Here is a 16,696-nt window from a genome sequence, read left to right as displayed (position 1 = left end):
GTTATCAGCTACCACAGGCTACTATATTCTATAAGACCCCCAAAATTATGATTGAAAAACAGGTCACAAACTAGAGAGAACGAGATTTCAGCACGATACCGTGTTAAATGTTATATACACATGCACACATATATACATTTTACTTTAACAAATGCAAACACAAAACCCCTACAAATGAACATTTATATGTTAAATGTTTTTGTAATGGTCAGAGCTGTGTAAAGATGTTGAAATGAATTACTTTGTAAAGTAGTGAGTTGCCCATCTCTAAAGGTGTTCAATCAGAGTCTGGGAGGTAAGTGCACAGGAACGTTTAAAGAACATTTCAATTGTGTTTGGTTGAGCCAAATGAGGTACAGAGAAGGCACTCAGAATTCACACAAGACGGCAAAAAATGAGAACCTGACCTTCACCGCAGTTCAGCCAGGGAATTTCTACTTGATCTAATTCACATACTGGACTTCCATATATGGTTTTAAGAGTGGTTTGCCAACTAAGGACTAAAAACTTGAAATCCACTGTACTAACTGTGTGGATAGATGTTCCTTAGATAGTGGATGAGATAAGACAGCCTTTACATGCTGAGATGACCTATAACACTGTGTAGAAAAAGAGAGCCATAAAGATCATGAAAGTTCATTTTAAAGATAAGGTTCTATGATTCTACAAGCCTTTTTGGGGTGAGGTGCTTTAGCTGTGGGCACTCAAAAGCTTTGGAGTCTGGCTGGGTTTAAGAGATCAGTGAATTTAAGCTGCTGTCTGGATCTTCCCACATTGAATTCTCATGAAGTTAGTCCAAAAAATGTCACATAAAATTATATTAATAAGTGGTTTTTTTCCCCCACATGTTGTGGCTCCACATTCTAATGGGTCCAACTCAAATCAAATTGTTAAATTTAAATTTTTCTTTTTTAAAGAAGGCGATGTGCTGTTCGCCTGTATTTCCAACACATGATTCATTATCTTTATCATCTCATCCAGGAAAGTCTGGAGAACAGAAAGTTCAGTGATGTGCTTTGCAGATGAAAAGACTGAGTTAATTGAGTTGATTGAAATTCCACAGGTAGTTAAGTCTCCTGCAGTTTAGTTTATTCACTGCTTTTTTTTTTTTAATTTTAAAAAGGAGATTGGATTTAGAGTTAGAGAGTGAAGTATGAGGATGGAGAAGCAAGATGATTCAGCTAGTCAGGTAGATCCGGGAGTGCTGAAATTCCACATTCTCATGGATGGCAGAAAAAGGAAGCCTGGTCCAATTGATGGATTCAATTAATATTTATCAGTGTCTTCTCTGTGTCAGACACTTTGTTAGGGCTATGGTATACACATGGATAAGATGGTCTTTTGTTTCCAGTAAATCATCATCTATTGGGGGCGACATGCTAAGCATAAAAACAGATACTATTTTTATCATGTTCAAGCTCTTTCTAGGGAGGTCACGGGGCATAAAAGACAATATATAAAACCAAGGAACTTATATAACATGCAAATATATGTACTCGTGCTGGCAAATGTCTTAACTATTTCAAAAGGCGCTCTGCAGTAATGCAAAGCAACAGCACTACAAATAGCACGTTCTGAGAGCACAGAGAGCAAAGAGACTTCTCCTCCTGGAAGGTCTGTGGAAAATTCTCAGAAGCAGCAGCATTGCCATTTAACCTGGAAGGAGGAACAGGATTTTGCTGCATCATTTAAGAACGATTCTAATAGGAATTTGTGGTGCTCTGCCAGCCCAGTGTGGATGAGATTTGGTATTTCTCAGCAGTTGGTTCAGTAGCATCTCTCAACTCACGTGGAGTCTGCTAACCCGTGGCCTCAGACCTCAGTAGAGCACTTTAAAATGGTATTGCAGATTATTCACATATTTATTAAGACTCTGTTGCCAGGCACCTTGATTGCTTTTCTCATGTGCAATGTTTTTTGAGCTTTTCCAGGGTGCACTGAGACTGACTTTCTGACTCGTGTGTGTGTGTGTGTGTGTGTGTGTGTGTTAGAAAGAGTAGTTGTGGTTAGAGGCTAAAAGTAAGAATATTAAATATTAGAGCTTTCTTTCCCCTATTCATCAAATATATATTTATCAAATGTTTATTGTATGTCAAGTTCTGTGCAAGGCACTTGAAATTACGTAGAGGAATAACATAAACCTTCATTTCTAATAGCATGCAGCTCTTTTTAATTCTTTCTCTTTCATTCTGTCTTTCAGTGTGTGCGTGTGTGTATGTGTGTGTGTATGACTGCATATATAACATGTATTTTATTTTATAGATATGTCTGTATGTTATATATATTTAACTTTTTTTGTATATACATGATTTTGGACTATGTGTATCTGTGTGTATATATACATATATATAATTTTTTTCTACTAACTGTTCCTCTAAGTTGTGAACAGGCAATTTTCCCATTAACTTAACCCCAGAGATGGCTTTTGGAATTGGTAAGTTGAATCTCTTGAACTAAAAAAAAGCTCCTTTTGTAGTGCATGTCAATTTCCATGGTGTAAATATTTCTACCGTAGTAGATTTCTAGCTTTCATCTTGAATGTCCCTGAACACAGACTTGGGACAACATGTGCACAATCAGCTTTTGATAGATGGTAACACTGGCTCCAGCACACCACCAGATGGCTTTGACCAGTTCTGAGATTTATAACCAAGAAGGAGGTCACCTTAAGAATCATGCCAATATAAGAAAGAGATGAGAACCAAAATCATGACCACAAGTACCAGAGACATGAAAACCCATTTGAGAAAAACAAGAACTTTTGACTTCCCTGCTTAAGCTATCATTACTTACTAGTGCTCTTAGGCTACAGTCCCAAGTCTTAACCAAGGCTTCCAAGTGTCTCCACCACCTGTCATCCATCCCTCTTCCTTACTGCATTCCCTTAGCTTCTTGCATTTTTGTAAACGTGACACCTGCACTTTTCCACCATCGCCTTTGTCTGAGCTGCTCCTTCTGTCTGGAGTCTTTCCTTATTCTCCTTCCTGCCCTCGGGATGTCCAACAAGTCAAATCCATTTTGGGGGCTCAGATAAAATGCCTCTTTCTTAGAGAAGATCTCTGATCCTCCTGCTCTCCACTAGGTCACGTCCCTTGTCATACTTCCCCTTAGGATACTCTACGTTTTCCTGACAGCAGTTATAGCAACTCTAACTATGCAATTTGTTGTAAGTCTGTCTTCCCTTACAATGTAAGTTGACAGGGACTGTGTCTGGCTTGTTTGCTGTCAAATCCCCAGCATCCAGTATAGACACTATACTGGTGGAGAAATGAAGGAATGAGTGAAAAAGCAGGAATTTGTTAAAATCTCAATAATGACCAGTAGAGATTCTCAAACAATTTGAACAATTCTTTTCCATCCCAACTTTCTTTTTAAAAGAAAGCATTTTATGTGCATAGTTATTATGCTGTAGAGTGGTTAGACAAAGGCAAGGCTCTAAACCTAAAATAATCATTTTGGCTCTGGATTAAGCTAGTAGGGAAAGCAAAGGTAAAAAAAAAAAAAACCAAAAACTTATCTTTTGGGAACATAGCTGTGACTAGTACATATTTTATTTTAAAATTATTTCCATCTTTAAAAGTTTCATATCCTTTGGTCTTACAGTGGTTTGACCAATATCATCTTTCCTTACGGATTCTGCCCAGGCTTGTCTCATCAAATCAATCATCTTGCTAGAAAAGAGGTGGTAGCTGCCTGGAACATTTTACCGAATCTCCTCTTATTTCTCCACATCAAGGAAGAGGTGCCTCTCACTATAGGGCTGGTGCTGGGGTTGGCGGGGGTGTAGAAGGGAAGGTGGGGGGAGACATGTGAAGTACAGTAAGGTTCTTTGAAAATTGTAATGGTTTTCGGGGAAACCTGAGTCCTCTCAGGTCCGCAGCCCAAGCTCCTTGGACAGTTTTCACGGCTGTAGGTCAAAACAAGGAAATACAGAATTCTCCAGACAGAACTTCAAGACGGTTTTGAGTTTCACATGTGCGCTTGAGAACCATCTCCCTTAGCACATGTGGATTTCCACACCCTTCGGTTCAACACCCTTGGAGGTGAAGTGAAATTTTTTTTTCACTTGAAATATTTTTTTTCTATTAACTTCTTTTTCTTCTCCCCTTGTCATTTGACATTTCCTTCCCAGGCTGATTTTTCTCCAATAGGCTTAGACTTTGGATTTTGAATCTTCAGCGTTAAGTATCCAGAAGCTGTTGCCTTCCTTCAGCTTTGTTTCAAAGAGTCTCCTATTTCCCCAACTACAGGGTGCTTCTTTAGGCCACGTGCCATGCTGTTCTCTGCCCCTCACTGTATTTACAACTTCCCCAGTCCACTTCCTATCTCTACAATCTCATCCACCCTTCTTGTGTTACCGCCTGAGAGCCCAGCCTTCATATCCGGAGTTGGGAGTATGGTTTCGATTAGAAAGCTCTGTTTTCCCCCTGGTCTTCATATACTGGCTTTCAGTATCCAAGTCCACTTTTCATTGCTGTCCTCCTCTGGCCACAGTTTGCCTTGTTAAAGCATAATGATCTCATCTTCTTCTCTTTAATGGCTTGACCCCATTTCTTTCCCTGAACCGTGTTACATTATGGGTGACATTATTTATGTTTTTCTTTTTGCCTCGGTGACATGCTTCAGGCTGTCCGTTTTCCCATGTGCTGGGTCAGAAATCACAGGCCATGTGCTTAGCACATCCTAAGTTAATTTTTCCCTTTGAAATGACCCTTTCCAGGGCTCTACAGAAGCCCTCAAATCTGTATCTAATGAGGTCACAAAGACAGTTTTGCAGAGGAGATCAGCCAGTTTGGAAAACCTTGGATTTGGAATCAAATTCCTATTTTTAACTCAGAAAAGAATAAAAACTGTTGAGTCTTCTCTTCAGTCAATAGGGGAGGAAGGAACTGTACTCACTGCTGGAGATCCCTGTACTGCGAGGGAGGTAGACTGGGGCAATAGGGGGAAAGGAGACAGGGCAGGGGACCCGGTTTTATACTCCCATCTGGGGTCATGGCTTGACTGACCTCTTCAGTTCCTGAAACCCATAATTTGTTCTGTTTTTCATTTACAAAATGGACCTGATAATCATTTTTCCTGTTTGCCACAGAATTAATCAAAGAAATCTTGTAAATGTAAAAATGTTTTGGCAACAGCAAAACAGTAGGGATAGAGTACAGTATTTAACAGCGTGGGCTCCAGAGTCAGATTGGATAAAACTTAGGTCTTGATCCAAACATTTACTGGAGTATAACCTTGAGTGAGTTATTTGACATCTATAAACCTCAGTTTCTTTATCTAAAAAATTGAATAACAAAAGCTTTCATGTCTCAGGATTGTTACAGGGATAAATATAATCATTATGCTAAAGCACTTTAAAGTGTGTTTCATGGGATGTACTTAATAATCACTGGATATTATTGCTATTAACCATATTGTTATCACTAGCTACAACTTCTAAAGCAGTCTAAGAAAATGGAATTATATGAACTTACATTTATTTATACGTTCACTTCTCTCAATTAGACTTTGGATTCCATTGAAGAGATATCATGTCTTACTGTTCTCTCCTTAGCACCAAACACAGGGCCTGAGACATAGAAACTCAAGAAATATGTACCAATTTTAAAATGTGGTAGATGACAACGTCAGTGTCTTTGCATCAGAGCCTTCTCCAGCACAGTTGCTAGACAATTTCAAGTCACTTCTTTCACGTGAAAGAATGCAGATAAACTCATCCATTATGTCCTGTGCACAGGCTTGATCTCGCGTTCCTTCTGTTTGGAGGGTTCTGCCCAGTTACTTCAGTCTTCTCCTTATTTTTTTTTTTCTATAAAGTCCAATACAAATTCTAAGGACAAAAGTAATACACAGTCACTCTGAAGTTCTAATTCAAATGCAAAAAAAAAAAAAGTTAAAAGTGAAAGGTCGCTCCATCTTTTCCTCCTGTTGTTACATGGTGTTGATAATCTGGTGTATACCCTCTCAGATTCTTCTTCGTGTGAAGAAACATACATGTTCATATCATATAAAGACGTTTTGGCTTTGTCTTTAAACCAATATACCATAAATATTATTCTTGCTTTTTCCACTTGTATTGGTAAATGATTTCATGAAAATATACAATTTGAAGACTATCATCTACATTTGGGAATCTAGGTTATTTTCTGTGTAGTTCCTTTTTTAAATTATTATCTATATATTGTTATCTCTTGGTTCTGCGAATTAAAGTATTAATTATTTATCCTCCTAAAAAAGGGTGAGATTTTAATTCTCCCTTCTTTCCTGACATTTACTAATACATGGGTTTTGAAATATTGGTTAAATTGGCACTCCATGTTTTATTTACTGTGACCATGTGCACAATTGTTTTTCACTGCTGGACCTAGCAGTCTCTAGGATTATTTTTCTCCTGAACAGCTTACTAAACTCCCTTTCCCTCATTTAATTATTGCATAATTTTCTCACTGTGTGACTGACTAAATCTTCCAACATCTGAAATAAAATCTGTAAAATGTCTCTTAATAGACGTTTTCACAGAGTTCGAACTAGCCCCGTTTCGAACTAGCCGCGTTATCTACCAGTTCCATTTTACTTGAAGGCATCTTCTGGAGTCCTCTTTTATCTGTTTCAGTGTGGGTCTGGTTTTGTCTGTGACTGTTACACTGCTGTTCTGGGACTTTCCTCCACCAGTCGTAGGCATTGCTGTCACATTTAACCTGTTTTGGTTTGCCTGTTTCTAGGTCCTCATGCCTGTTTTCTTGATTGCCTTGCCTAATATGTTGGGACATTTCTTGGAGTAGGTTGTTGAGAAAGAGTTCAAGGAGGTGGTATTTTTGATATTTCACTCTCCTGAGAATGCTTTTACTCCACCCTTACTCTTAGTTGGTAGTTTGGATGAGGATAGAAGTCTAGGTGGACATTTACTTTCACTCAGAATTTTGAAAATATTGGTCCATTACCTTTCAGTTTTCATTATCATTCATACAATACGGTTCTTACACAAGATCCTTTTTATGCAGATTCCAGACCCTTTGAATGTGTCAAAAATCTTAATTATTTCCTCCCTGGAAGCTTTTGGAATCTCTTCCCTAACCAAGTTTTTGAAATTTCCCAATTAGTTGCCCTGTCTGTGCCAGTAAAAATTGTATTATGTTTTGAATTTTGTGGGTTCTTTCACCTTGAAGACTCCTGGCTTTCAGTTATAAGATTTTTTGGTTATTTATTTGTTAATTTTCTCTACACTATCATCTAAGCATTTTATTTCTTTGACTTACTAGTTGTACTTTGGTATCTCACAGATTGATGTTCTAATATATTTATTTTTTTCTCTCTTGTCTAACTCTGCTTTTTCATTCTGTTTTTTTGGCATGTTTTCTCAGTTATTTCTTTCAATTCTTTTACTAATTTTGAAAAAAAAAAAGTGTATTTTATTTTTTTTTGGCAGGAATTATTACCAGAGTTCTTGTTTACTCTTTTTCTTGTTTCATTGATACAGTGTCCTTTTTTTCTGTTGTTGAGATGAGCTATTGTCTAGAAATGCTCTGAGTTCTTTTTTGTTGTTGTTTTTGTTGCTTCTCTGTATTTGACGCTGAAAACTTTTCTCCAAAATTTTGTGATCTTTAAGCCCTTAAAAAAAGCAGACATTCGCTTTTGAGCCTTTAAAAAGCCAAAACTCAGTGAGCGGGCAGAGCTTAGCAATTAGTAGGCAATCAAGTGGACAGCTGAAATTTTTTAAAGGATTTTCCCCAAATTTCAGAATTAATAGCCCTCTTCTTTTAAGGCAGTTTAGCATCTTCTTTCAGGCTCTGTTCTTTGATTTCATCCTTTTGTTTCCCAGCTGGAATCTTACCTCTTACCCTTTTCTGATTTTTATTTCTTCATGTCAAGAGACTCCCTAGTTTACTTTCTTCAGAATGGATGTCTCCTCTCTCAAGATCTGTGCTGGCAGACTGAATTATAACTCTTCCACTAGTTGTCACTGCAAATTGCAACATTTTTGGAAAATATTGTAGCAATATATATTAAGAATCATAAACACCTTCATGACTGTTGATCTGGTAATTCCACTCTGGGGAATCTATCCTAAGAAAATAGACTGAATATGAAAAGTAGCTATAAGCTTGATGTTCACAGAAATGATTTTTATCATTGTCAAGTATTATCCAGCTAAAAATGTCCAAGAGTAGGTGATTGGTTTAATAACTCATGGTACCTATCTATAATGCAATAGTCATTAAAAATGACAACTGTGAAATTGAGCAATGTGGAAAAGTGTTATGATTTAATTCCTCATAAAAATATATACAGGCTATGATTACAACCATGAAAAAAGTACACATAGGAAGAAAATACCAGAAGGAAATAAACCAAAAAGAAAAAGAAAAGCCCAAAACAAAGAATGTATGTCTCTATTTTCCTGTGGAGAGAAACAAAGGGTAGTCACTTACTGCATGGGACAGAAATGAAAATGACCCTTTTCCAGACTTTCAGATAATCACATGCTTCTAGCCCAGCCTCTTCACCACCTTCTTCATGCCTATTGCCTCTGTTCTCTGAGATCTGAGTGGTTTCTATGGGGCAGTCAGCTTGTTTCCAGTTGGTGTCCTACTCTGTTCCCAGCTTCTCTGCTCTAAGTCATTTCCCCTTCACCCTTTCAAATTCTGCTGAATCGTATCAGAGCTATAGATACTTCATTTTCATTGAGGATTGAAGATTCTTCTGTTCTCTTTGTAGTCGTAGGGAAGAAAAGGGCAGAAACATTTTTGGTGACTTTAATTTTGATGACATCTGGACTTACCATTGACTTGAGATAGAACTTCTCTCATCATCATACAGTCTCTCTGTCTTAAACATAGATCCTATGACAATATATACTCCCATATATCTTGCGGTGATTGAAGTAAGGAAGGGTCATCAGCTTGAGGATTTTTTTTTATTGAGTCTTGATGGCTTTAATTACTTAATTTCATAACTGATGTTAAAAGTCATTTAGTTGATGATTTCCTCACTACTTCTCTCTCACGTCTCCTCTGGTGGAAAATAAGAATAAAAAAATAAATAGTACAAAAGTCATGAGTAATATACTATGACCATGAAGCAATAAAAAAACTAGAGAAAAAACTAAAGGTTTTATTTCATATTTTGCAACACAAATTTGTTAAGACTTTCTCTCACTACAGGATTCTTAATGTTTTACACCACATTGACATTATCAATAAATGAATGACGTATTTTATAATTTTTTAAAGAAACACTATCATAGTGCTAAAAAAAAGGCATAAACTTTAAAAATATAAAACCAAAAATAAGAACCCTTCTCCGACACATCTGTAGACAATGATGTTTCTATAGTGCATATTCCATAGTTTAAATTCTAACTGTTATTAAGAAGAGAATTTCAGTAAACAGAGGCTGAATAAATAAGATACCCCCCAACTCCTACCTCCACCTCCATCCCATTCAATTTCCTGTTAATACTAAGTTGTTCATATCTATCCTCTAAATAAAACCTTTTTACTCCTAATGAATTCTTTATCCAGTCTGGAAGCAGTCCTGTAGTGTTAGGAGGCCACTTTGTGACCCGGTCTACTTGAGACTATTTATGCCTGGCCCGACCTTCAGTTCCCATGTCAGCTGCTATCACTCCCAGGTGACTTACAAAGGTGTCTTGTCAAACGCCACCTACATGGCCAGCCTGGGCCACTGGAACTATCTGACAGTCATTGTAAAGTCTTTCTCAGGCTTCTGCTGCCCTATTGATCAAGTTGTGCCACTGCGACATTATAACCAAAGCAAACATCACCCAGGTGGGCTGTAACAGGAAGATCGTGGGCTGCAGATTTGAATAGAACCTAATTTCACTTCAGGTTCTGCCACATTCTGATCAACTGAATTTAGGAAAAGTAATCACTCTGAGGTTATTTCCATAATCATCAAAATCCAGGGACTTTTAAAATAAGATGATGTAAGTGTCCAGCACAGAAGGTGCTCAGAAAATTGTAATGTTTGCTATCGTTACTTTTAGATATAGCAGAGAACTTCTGTAGGGATATTTATGAGAAGAGTAAAAGGGGATTCAAGAAGACTTCTGGCCTAAATATTCCTTCCAGGAACACCCTTTAGTGGTGGAAATACCTCAGGAATATAATTTGTTATACATCTTAACAGTTGACAAATCAATAATGATAGTGGTACCACATTACCATCCTTGAGAACTATAGGAAGCATCTTCAGATACTTTTTGGATGAAGCTGAGATATAAATAACTCTAACAAAACTCTAGACAAGTGCTGGAGGCATAATATTCCTTATGCAATGCATAACCTATTTGCTTATTAGTATATTCAATAGATCATAGTGAACAATTAAATTTTTCCTAAAAGTTATTTATCTGGATGATTACTTAACAAGGTACCTCTAAGTATCATGAAGGAAAAAGACACAGAAAAGCCTGATTTTCTTAGAAGAAAGTGGGTAGAAATCATATAAAACATGAAGTAAGCATGTCTAGGCGAGGCTTCTTGGACAAGATAAGAATACCATGTTTCTAAGAAGACGGGGGAACCTAGTCATAGGGTTGGCATATATCAGAATTTGGTTTGGGCCATCTGTAAATACTGTCTTAGTCTAAATTGTCATTGGGCAACTGTCCCCAGCCAAGTCCACTTTCTCATGACTCACTCCACTGTGGTGCTATATGATCATTTGGAAAGAAACCAGCCTTGAAAGGAACATCATTTCCCGGCACTTGGGACTGCACTGTCAAATTTCTCTCTTGTGCCCATTTGCCATTATCCCTTTGTTGAATGCATTTTTTAGACCTATTTGTAGTGAGAAGAGAATGTTTTAATAGATTTTTTTTCTTGTCCATCTGGATTGGTCCTAGGAAAAAACCCTCTGCATCTTGGAGTCATGACAAGGTGTAGGTGAGGTCCACCCACAGCCCCATCAGAGCTTTCTGGAGGACTCCCACCATGTCATCTTTGCTTAGGTCTTCTGCCAAAAAAAGGACTTTTAAGTTCTGGCTTCAGTAGTTCTTACCTCCTGGAATCTACTATCAAGTTCTACTGATTATTGCTGCACTGCTCAAAAATGTTTTTCATTTGTCTCTAAACCTTGATTTCAATCCAAGTGTTTAGGTGACTCAGAATCTTAGTTTGATAGTAACAAATATGTTTTGTAGTATGGGAGAGGGAATGCCTTAATTTATACTGGTACATACTTACCTTAATGGCCTTCGTTAATTTTTTCCCGTACATTTTTGGTAAAATCTTTCAACGAGGAGATTTGAAAAAAAATATATGACATCTCTACATTGTTGTTAAAATAAAAATTTCTCCCATTGTTTATTATGTTTAACCAAATTAATCTACTTGCTCCTCCAACCTCACTTTAATGCCACATTATGCCTGCTTAGTAAGGGTCCTTGTAAGGAATGGTACGATTAAACATGAAAAGATGAAAAGGGTTACAGAGAATTAAACCAGGGTAAGACACTTGTTATAGCACCTTTAAGTCATGAAATTATGTTTGATGTTAGAAAGATGATTCCTTAAACGATAAGGTAGATTGTAGTAGTATATAAAATAGGAAAGGGTGTGCTAGGCACAAGAAACTTTATCAACAAAGGTACAAAAAAAAAGGGAAATAGTTCAATGCTTTCGGAGATATTGGTTAAAATATCCATTAGTAGTAACAACAATGAAAACTCCCACTTGAATGCTGTCATTTGTTGACTGCTTATTATGTGCAAAGTCCTTTATTTGTTTTAATTTCATTTGACTCTTTTTATAACAACATTTCTGATAAGTCATATTATTTTTTATTTTGCAAATGAGAAAATGATCCCTTTGAGTTTGTGTGACTTGCTAAAGTAAGAAGTAAATGTAAAATTTGACTGAATCTCAAATTTCTCATATTTCCAAAGCATCATGACATGTTGAGATGAAACACCATCTTGCTATCAGAGAATCATCAGACTGATGCATAATTCTGGAAGCCCTCACTCACTGTATTGAAAGGAAAGGCTATTGAAAGGGTGAGATTTCATTTAATATTTTGTATAAATAATGAAGATAGGGAAGTCATCCTTATCAAGGTGGCTAGTGCCCTCAAGTCGGTTGAATGGATAATCACTGAAAAATGAGAGTTTTGATTCAAAAATGACTCCATAGGCTTCAATGACCATTGTTTCATAACAAAGAGCACATTTATCAGCAATTATTTTTTTTTTAAAAACTCACAGGTAGGAGGAAAACATATCAACTTTCCAAAAATAAGATGGTCAAGATATAAAGAAAGTGTGTAAATATGGTATGTATGGGCGTGAACCTGTGTGTCTATTTGTATGCACAACTTTCAAGAAAAAAAATACACATACCTAGGGGTGTGGAAATTCCTAGGTAAGAATTTCATCAAGACTTTAAGGCTTAGTAAACTGTCTATATTTTACATATTGTAGGTCCTGAGAGGGGCCACATTGGAAAGGAAAACAGTGACTGTAACAGTTCTTTATTCCTATTAGCATGAAGAACTAACTCCGTTATTAGGACAGCCTTGTAGAATTATGGGACAATTAATATAGCTCCCTTGGTCTTATAATATTAGATTGTCCTATCTTTTAAAATAAATATTTGTACTTTGGAGGGTTGTGTGTTGTGTTTGTGTGTGTATGTGTGTGTGTTTCAAAATTATCCACCAATCACCTGGAATGGTAAAGACTTTCATGCCTCTCACTAATCTTGAAGGCAGTTTGAGATTAAGATACTCCTAGCCACCCTAAATTAGGGATGCCAAAGATAACCACTGATGCCCTATTGGAGCCACTGAGGCATTAGTGTAGAGAGAATAAATCAAGTCTGTTGGAGAGAGGGAGGAGGTTGGCGGGATAGCTCCTGAGCTAAAAACAACCCCTTTGTATAGATGTTAGTTTCCCCTAAAGACGGGTGGTAAAGTTAGGGAGGGGGTATTAAAAGAAAAGAAACAGTTCCGTAGATTAGGAAGTGACATGTCCATGAGATCACCCCTCTGAAATATTTTAACTTCCCCATCCTTCTCTTTTGGATCAGGGGAGAGTCATACTTCTATGGTTGCAAATAACTTGCTCCCCCGCATTTCAAAGCTTGGTACACCTTAGAATCTATATGTTAGAGCAAGGTAATTCTTAAAGGGGGAGACAAAATTGTATATTAGATTTATGTGCATGTATTTGTAGGTGAATAAATGGATTATAAAGTATATTCCAAGAGACATCTGAAAATAATTATGTTTGGAGGCTTGGATAAGTTTTATTTTACACTTTATCTTTGTTTGATATTGTTTTAAATTTGTGTAATAAGATTGTATGTGCTGCTTTTGTAATTTAATCAGCATATGGATTCAAGTTAATTTTAACTTCCAAATGTCCTAAAATATTTGACTGAATATCATACATAGAAAATGGGAGGAAATCTTGTGATAAAGTGGTCTGACTTTATCTTGAGTGTTTTATTTTTGTTTAATCCTGGGTTCTATATTTCAAGGGGTGAGGTAAACACTCAAGAAGAGAGTTTAAATCAACGTTCGACTATAGGAATCAGTGTTGCCACCTAAGGATTGTATTCAGCTGTAAAATGCATGCTGAAGTCTGAACAGGGCAGAGTATCTGACACCATTTTGCAGCCGTGGAAGCAGGTAGGCAAACTGTCCTATCTTATGAGAGACTTCTGAAGTTTGCTGATGTTTAAATGATGGCAATGCATTTAAATTAGTTAAAAGTATTGTATGGGATTAATACTTCTGCCATGGGCCACCTGAGAGTAATTTCTGATCAAAGAGGAAGGTGGTCGTGATAAGAAAGCCCCAGAAACTAGTTCATAAGCGGAATAGGTGAAAGCACCAGAGTTCCCTCCTAAAGAATTCAGAAGGAAAACTTTCACATGATCAGAGAAGCTCAGAAAGTACGTGGGCTATCTTGTCGAATACCGAGCTTTCCCACTTTGTTTACAGAAGCTTGATGACAAGTCAGTAAGGATACTGAAGGTGGAGTCCCTGACCTGGATGAGACGTTTCATTATCGCTAAGGTTTTTCCAAAGATAAGACTGTTTGAGGCTTCGTCTACGCCATAAAGGAAGGATACAATTTTGCTATGTATGTCTTGTCTTTCAGGAGACCGTGGACCATCAAATTACTTAAATTATTATTAATAGTCTTTTTTTTAGAAGTACGTTGGATTTCTGGGCTCCCTACTAGAAAAGCTAAATATATACAAATTTTAATCAGCTAAACAAGAATGTATAAATAAATCTCTCTAAATATCTCCACATTTCAAATTTTAACAGCATTTTAAGATACGTGATTCTGTTTAGATGTGATTTAAATGCTTCAGGTATCTGGTGATGCCTAGTTTTTGTTTTTTTCCTACATCATGTCAAGAATTTTGTTTGTGCAAAGATTTTACCTTTAAATTAAAACAACACTCCAGTAGGAGTCGTTTGTTAGGATCTAATATTAAGTGCTTGCTCTATGCCAGGTACTGTTCTAAGTGCTGGACAGGTGTAGGACCATTTCATCCTCGCAACACTGTACGATGAAGATACTGTCTTATTCCCTGTTTTTCAACCGTAGAAACTGAAGCACAGAGAATTCAGGCAAAGTGTACAAGGTCAAATCGATGGTATATGTGGTGTGATCTGGAATTTGAACCCAAGTAGTCTGTACCCTTAATCACTATCTATGTTGCTTACCAAGCCTCGTCTCTGAAGATGCTTTTAAATAAAGTCTTAGATTCATTTTGATTTTGGAAGAAGATGACATTGAAGTATATTAGATTTTCCCCGCATTTTAAAGAAAGTATAAAAATAATAATCAATTTCAGACACAATTTAAGCTATGTTACGTATCTTCCTAATCTAATTTCCTTCACTTGTCAAACATTTTGCTATATTTCCTTTAGAACTTTCAAAGAAATGAAAACAATTACAGAATTGAAGACTTCTTTCTGCCTCATGGTGTCTGTGTTTGTGCAGAAGTGTTCGGGAATATAGAAGTAATATAACACGGTAGGAGGCAGTGTATGGTAAAAGTTGATGTAACATGTATATGGATACAAATCCTGGTTGTGTTTACTTTCTTACTTTTTTGTGACCTGGGAAAAGTTCCTTAAATTGTTTAAGTATCAACTTCCTTGTCTGGAAAATGGGTATAAAATATGCAACTCCTAGGAGTCTTTTTAGAAGTAGACAAAACATATGGCATGGAAAGTGTGTTGGGTAGCACTTTGAATAGCACATGACAGCTAATATTTGAATTTTTATAAAGGGGGAAAAAAAAGAGCAAAACGTTGCAGATATCAGGAGAGTGGCAGTTGCTAAAGAAAAGTTCCAAGAGGCAATTGCTTTTCATGATAGTGAAGAAAGGCTCCAGCCAAGCTCAGGTCAGGTAGTAAAAGTTCTGCATATCTTTTTGAGTTCACTTTTTGATTTTCCTAAAAACTACTACTACAATTCCTTGTCTTGCTAACTCTAAGGAAGACCTACCATGGGTGACAGGAAAGAGCATGACTATATTTCTGCCTTCTTGGGCGAAGGAATCTCTGCAGCTTTTCTATGCTTCTCCTCAATTTTTATTTCTTGCCACACAGGAAGGATGCCCCAATAGAACAGTGAAAGGTAGTAATCCAAGAAGCAGCAGAGTTCGATAGCATACTCTTAGTTGCTAAGATTTCCAGAAAACTTTGGAAATATTTTTTATAATTAAATATACCCCAGCTGTCCTTTCACAAGTCTCTTACAGGAGTACAAAGGGACTGTCACTGATCATATGTTCTGATGTTTGCACAGCCATGGATAAATCTACAGAACCTTCTCATATTCACTCACTCACTCATTCATGCGCTCAACAAACATTGAGCCCCTTCTATGAACTCATGGATATGAAAGACGTCGCAGTTTGAGATACTGACACTGCTTTTTTTTTTGGTTTTTAAAATTTTGTTTATTTTTTGGGTGGGGGGGTAGGTAATTAGGTTGATTTATTTATTCATCTTAATGGCAATATCAGGGATTGAATCCAGGACCTCGTGCATGCTAGGCTTGCACTCTACCACTGAGCTATATCCTCCCCCCAAAATTTGTGTTTGTTTTTGCTTTTTTTGAGGGGGAAGGTAATTAAATATATACATTTATTTATTCTTTTAGTGAAAGTACTGGGGATTGAACCCAGGACCTCATGCATGCCAGGCATTCACTCTACCACTGAGCTATACCCTCCCCCCTACCCTCCAACACTGCTTTGGGTTTGGGTCTAAATGAATTCAAAGCTTAGCTTAATTCTTGATACATAGTAGGACTTTATCACATAATTTTTATATGAGTAGATGATCTTGTAAGAGCTAATGTCTGCTGGGATAAAGCAAGTAAATGCGCTCTGTCTCACAATTTTCTGGGTAACTATGCTGGAAAACTACATGGATATCCAACACTGTGTTTTTAAAAAATGCCTGACTGCAATTTGTATTCGTTTATCTCTTTTCAGTTCATGAAGTCATTATGCATTTTTCCCCCTTGGAGCTGGCTTCTCACTTACTATCTTATAATGGATAACAAGTTTTACACACAGAAAGCATTTACAAAAGTGGCTATGAAGAAATCCCAATATAGATGGTAGGCGGCGAATGTGAAGACGAGATCGGTTTGGGGCTCGGTTCCTCAGCTGAGATCCTGGGTGGCTCTC

At 37.0% G+C, this 16,696-nt stretch overlaps 1 non-coding gene across 1 annotated transcript; it reads right to left on the bottom strand.

Annotated features, from left to right (window-relative positions):
* Positions 1–16,161: 16,161 nt before the first annotated feature.
* Positions 16,162–16,233, bottom strand: TRNAA-GGC. The gene has a single exon. It is a non-coding gene; the product is annotated as a tRNA-Ala (tRNA).
* Positions 16,234–16,696: the final 463 nt, after the last annotated feature.

This window comes from Camelus ferus, chromosome 25 (assembly GCF_009834535.1).
Source record: "Camelus ferus isolate YT-003-E chromosome 25, BCGSAC_Cfer_1.0, whole genome shotgun sequence".
Lineage (NCBI taxonomy): Eukaryota > Metazoa > Chordata > Mammalia > Artiodactyla > Camelidae > Camelus > Camelus ferus.
This window is presented reverse-complemented; position numbering and strand designations above follow the sequence as displayed.